General features: G+C 32.2%; 1 non-coding gene across 1 annotated transcript; it reads right to left on the bottom strand.

Moving 5' to 3' along the window:
* Window positions 1–855: 855 nt before the first annotated feature.
* Window positions 856–922, bottom strand: LOC112061910 (small nucleolar RNA SNORD109A). The gene has a single exon (XR_002890435.1). It is a non-coding gene; the product is annotated as a small nucleolar RNA SNORD109A (small nucleolar RNA).
* Window positions 923–6,000: the final 5,078 nt, after the last annotated feature.

Raw genomic sequence — 6,000 nt, 5'->3', positions numbered from 1 at the left:
ACAAATGCCTATGAATAATTGAGTCTGCATCCTGAAATCCCAACAATAAAACAGATGAGGAAAATCTGATAATATTTTGGAAGATTTTGATTTTACTACAATAATTTTTTGATCCACTATGAAATTACCAAAAATTCTCTAAAATTCTACATTTTTCCATCAAAGCAGAAAAGAGTTAAAATGAAAGAAGAAATTATAAAGATTCAATAATGTGAGTGACCTTAGTGAGGATCTCAAAGAGAAAAAGGACACATCATCAAAATATTCTCAAATAAGCCTCTAAAAAGATAAACAGAGAGACCTCAGGACCTGGCACAGAGAATATGAAATACGAATTTCAAATAGCTACTCACCCCTGTTCTCTGAATTGGAAGACCTGATTCCAGTCCTTCTATTTCAGCAAAACATGACAAAAAGAAAAACAGAGTCTTAGAAAATATTCAGTAGTAAAAATAACAAAGAACTAAAATTTGGTTCCATTACCATTATTTACTGTACACATGCAGTGTTCCCTTCATTTAGTTCAACATTACTGAGACTTTCAGTACCCATCACAGTTGCTTGTCCCCTTCTTAATTCAATCCTTTTCATTTTCTCATTCATTACTCAATAACATATTTCCTATATACATGTATATATAGTCATATTTGTGACTCTGTTCAAAGTGAGCAAAATAAAGTAAAATGGATCACTGATCATAAAGGTGTATACTGCCTTACAGGATAGGACACTAATGCCCTTTTCTGTGACAGAGAAAAAAGCATGCTAACAGTGACATTATGTTGTTACTGAGGGGTTACCAAATAGAGCCAGGCTCTGAGAGTCTTATTTGTCCTATTAGAGGGGCATTCATATGGACCTCAGATTGACATCTGGAATGAGTCCCTCAGCATCCTCAGACAGTTGTGCTCATCATCGATCCAGACAAGCACCCTCCCAACAAATAAGCATTTCCACAGCCAGGCTTATTTCCTTCAGGCTTATCTACTGCACTATGAATAAAGAACAGTACATGGTAGAGTAGATATTCTATTTAGCACTTGAATAATGGAATTCTTATATATATAACATGGAAAAAAGTGACCTTGGATTGTTCTAATAAAATTAGATAAAATCTATTGGGAAAACACAGAAAAAACTTAATCAACTAAAAATTTGAAGAGTAATTAGTGTAGCAAAGTTATATGTAGTATAATTACAGTACAAATGTAAGTAGAAGCATCTATGTTCTGAATGTTCCAGATATAGATTAAAAATATCAATGTTTAGCACACTTGCATTTAAGTACAAGATTATTGTCATTCTATACAAAATAGTGAAAAAAGGAATTATGGCAATGACTCTCCAAAATTATTCAGGTTATTTTAAAAAATGTTTTAAAAAGGGAAGAAACAATAATGAGAATTCCTTGAACCATGTAGAGACATTCACAAGAAAAAATATATCTATCATAAAAATATTCTTCCTTGAGTCTCTGAATGATCTCACATTGACTACTGACATCACTAGTCATAAAATACATAAGAATTTCAAATGTACCAGAGTAGCTGCTCACTTTTCTTCCCTGGAAATAACTTGTTCACTTGAAAGAACAGTAACTTGTTCTAGTTTTTGACCTGCAGCAAAACATCACAAGGAAAATAGATCAGATCATACAATGCATTAAATTAATTAAAAATAAAGCATAACATTTTAATTAATCATATAGGCTTTCCTTGCCACAAACATCACAGTTGCTTCATCCATTGTCACCCTTGCCATTTCATTTATACACTTGTTTCCTCTCTGAGTTTTTCACTTTTTGCAAATAGCCTATAATCCTGTGTACTGAACTATGCAAATAAGTGACACAGTAGTTATCTCAAATGGAAAATTCTAAAGTTGTATTCCATCCAATAAAGACTTTATAAATACCTTATGATGTAGAAGTACCTCTGATTTAAAAATGCAAGACACATGGTAAGGGTGTTGTGCAATTATTGAGGAGGTTAAAAATTAAGCCAATTCTGAGAGTGTTGTCTTATTAGAAGGCCACTCAAAGGGATCTCAATAACCTTGATACTTATGCTCATCCTTGACCCAGACAGGACAACTACCAACAAATAAGCATTCCTTACACACACTAATGCTCTTGACAATTTACCACTTTCATCCAACTTATAGTGGAAAATGGCACAGGTAGACATTTGACTTGATTTTAGTAACACTGGTTATAATGGCAACTCGGGAAGCTTCCCAATATTCTTCTGTCTAGAGTGATACATGAAGTGATATTGCACTGGGGCAATTTTCAATGTTGATACATTTATCCAGTATGATAGAAACAAAGAAACAGTAGTTAACTGTGAACTTGGGTAATATCACTTAAAAGATTATTAAAGTATGCAAAGTATACAATGTGATACTCCTTCTATCCAATAGACCTATACCCCCTAGCCACAGAATATATGTGTTCATATAGAAACCATAGGAAAAAAAAACCCACAAAACAATCAGGAAACAATTAACAAAGTGGCAATAAGTACATAACTATCAGTAATTGTAATAGACTGAATGTTCCACTCAAAAGACATAGAATGGCACTGAGTAGATATAAAAACAAGACCCTATGCTGCCTACAAGAGACTCATTTCAGATCTAAAGATACACACAGACTGAAAATGAGGAATGAAAAAAGGTATTCAATGCAAATGGAAACAAATCTGGAGTAGCAATACTTGTGTCAGACAAAATAGACAATAAAACAAAGACTGTAACAAGAAACAAAGAAGGACATTATATAATGATTAAGTGATCAACCTAGTAATAAGATATAACAATTGAAAATATCTATGCACACGACATAGGACCATCTAAATACATAAAGCATATATTAATGAACATAAAGAAAGAAACTGACAGTAACATAATAATAGTACAGGACTTTAACACCACACTTACCTCAATGGACAGATCAACCATACAGAAAATCAATAAGGAAACACTAAGTTTAAATGAAACATTAGATCAGGTGGCCTTAATAGATATATGTAGAACATTCCATACAAAAGCAACAGAATAAACATTATTTTCAAATGCACATAGAACATTCTGCAGGATAGATCACATGCTAGGCCACAAAACAAGTCTCAATAAATTTAAGAAAATTGAAATCAAATCAAGCATTTTTTGCAACCACAGTGATATGACACTAGAAATCAATTACAAGAAAAAAATAGCAAAAAATGCAAAAACATGGAGTCTAAACGATATGCTACTAAATAGCCAAAGAGGTAATAAAAATATACCTGGAAACAAATGAAAATGTAAACATAATTTTCCAAAATCTTTGCAGAAAAAGCAGTTTTAAGAGGGAAGTTTATAGTAGGTTATACAAACCTACTGTAAAAAACCAACAAACAAATCTCAAACAGTATAACTTTCCACCTAAAGGAACTCTAAAAAAAACAAACAAACCCAAAAGTTATTAAAAGAAATAATAACATAGAGCAGAAATAAAAAAACATAGAGACTAAGCAACAATAGAAAATTGAGACCAAGAATCATCAAGAAAGAGAGCAGACCCAAATAAATAAAATCAGTAATAAAAATGAAAATTTACAATCAGCACCACAGAAATACAAAAGGTCATAGAGATTACTATGAATAACTATACACCAATAAAATGGAAAACCTACAAGAAATGAATAAATTCCTAAAAACATACAATCTGCCAAGATTGAATCAGGAAAAAATAGAAAGTATAAACACTCAATTACCAGTAATAAAATTGAATCATTAATGTTAAAACTCCGAACAAACAAAAGTCAAGTACTAGATGGCTTCACAGGTGAATTCTACCAAACATTTAAAGAAAAGTTAATGCTCATCCTTCTCAAACTATTTCAAAAAATTGAAGAGGAAAGTACGTTTTCAAACCCATTCTACAAGGCCAGCATCACCTTGATACCAAAATCAGACAAAGACAATATAAAAAAAGGAAAATTACAGGTCAATATAACTGATGAACATAGATGTAAAAATTCCGAAAAATATATTAGCAAACTGATTTCAACAGTACACCAAAAGGATCACACTTGACCATAATCAAGTGGGATTTATCCCAGGGATGCAAGGATGGTTTAATATTAACAAATCAGTGAATGTGATACTCCTCATTATCAAATTGAGGAATAAAAATCATATGACCTTCTCAACAGATACAGAGAAAGCTTTTGACAAAATTCAACATTTATTTAATATAAAATACCAACAAATTAAGTATAGAGGGAACATAACATAATAAAGTTCATTTATGACAAACCCACAGCCAACATCTTATTCAATGGTGAAAAACTAAAATCATCTTCTTTAAGATAAGGAGCAAGACAGGGATGCCCATTCTTATCACTTTTATTTAGCATAGTATTGGAATTCCTAGCCACAGCAATCAGACAAAGAAAAAAAAAGGAAACTAAATTGGAAAGAAGTAAATCTGTCACTGTTTGCAGATGACAGGATACTATATATAAAAAATCCTAAAGATTCCACCAAACAACTACTAGAACTCTTCTATGACTTCAGTAAAGTTGTAGCATACAAAATTAACACACAAAAATCTGTTGCATTTATATACACTGATAACAAACAATCAGAAAGAGAAATTATGAAAACAGTCATTTACAATTGCATCAAAAAGAATAACATACCCAGGCATAAATCTACCCATGGATGTAAAAGATTTGTACTAAAAAAGCTATAAGACATTGATGAAAAAAGTTAAGATGACATAAATAAATGGAAATATACTCCATGCTTATAGATTGGAAGAATTAATATTTTTTAAATGACCATAGTACCCAAGCCAAATTTAGATTCAATTCAATCCCTACCAAAATACCAATGGCATTTTTTACAGAACAAGAAGAAATAATTCTGAAATTTTATTAAAAACTTTAAAAAAAGCCAAAACAATCTTGAGAAAAAGAACAAAGCTAGAAGTATCATGGTACCTAATTTCAAACTATAATACAAAGCTACAGTAATCAAAATAGTATGGTACTGGCACAAAAACAGACACATAGATCAATAGAACAAAATAGAGATCCCAGAAATAAGCCCATGCTTATATGATCAATTAATCTACAACAAAGGAAGAAAGAATATACAGTGGAGGAAAAGACAGCCTCTTCAATAAATGTTTTTTGGAAAACCAGACAGCTATATGCAAAAGAATAAAAATGGACTACTTCCTCACATCATATACAAAAATAAACTCAAAATTAATTAAAGACTTAAATGTAAGAGCACAAACCATAAAACTCCTAGAAGAAAACCTAGACAGTACATTCTTTGACATCATTCTTAACAATGATTTTTTGGATTTGTCTCAGGCAAGGTATAAAAAGCAAAAAAAAAAGGGGGGGTGTGTGGCACTACATTAAACTAAAAGCTTTTGCATAGTGAAGAAAACTATCAACACAATGACAGGCTGCCTAATAAATGGTAGAAGAAATTTTCAAATGATATATCTGATAAGAAGTTAATATCCAAAGTATGTAATAAACTCATACAACTGAACATCAAAAAAAAAAAACCACCCAATAAAAAAACGAGCAGAGGACCTGAACAGCCATTTTTCCAAAGAAGATATACAGATGTTTAACAGATACATGAAAAGATGCTCAACATTACTAAACATCAGGGAAATGCAATTAAAAAACATGAGATACCACCTCACACCTATCAGAATGGCATTAAATAATCAAAAAGACAACAAATAAGTGTTGGTGAGGATGTGGTGAAAAGTGAACTCTTGGGACTTCCCTGGTGGCACAGTGGTTAAGAATCTGCCTGCCAATGCAGGGGACATGGGTTTGAGACCTGGTCTGGGAAGATTCTACGTGCAGTGGAGCAGCTAAGTCCGTGCACCACAACTGCTGAGCCTGTACTCTAGAGCCCATGAGCCACAACTACTGAGCCTGTTGCCACAACTACTGAAGCCTGCACACCTAGAGCCTG

Source organism: Physeter macrocephalus, chromosome 11 (genome assembly GCF_002837175.3).
Source record: "Physeter macrocephalus isolate SW-GA chromosome 11, ASM283717v5, whole genome shotgun sequence".
NCBI lineage: Eukaryota > Metazoa > Chordata > Mammalia > Artiodactyla > Physeteridae > Physeter > Physeter macrocephalus.
This window is presented reverse-complemented; position numbering and strand designations above follow the sequence as displayed.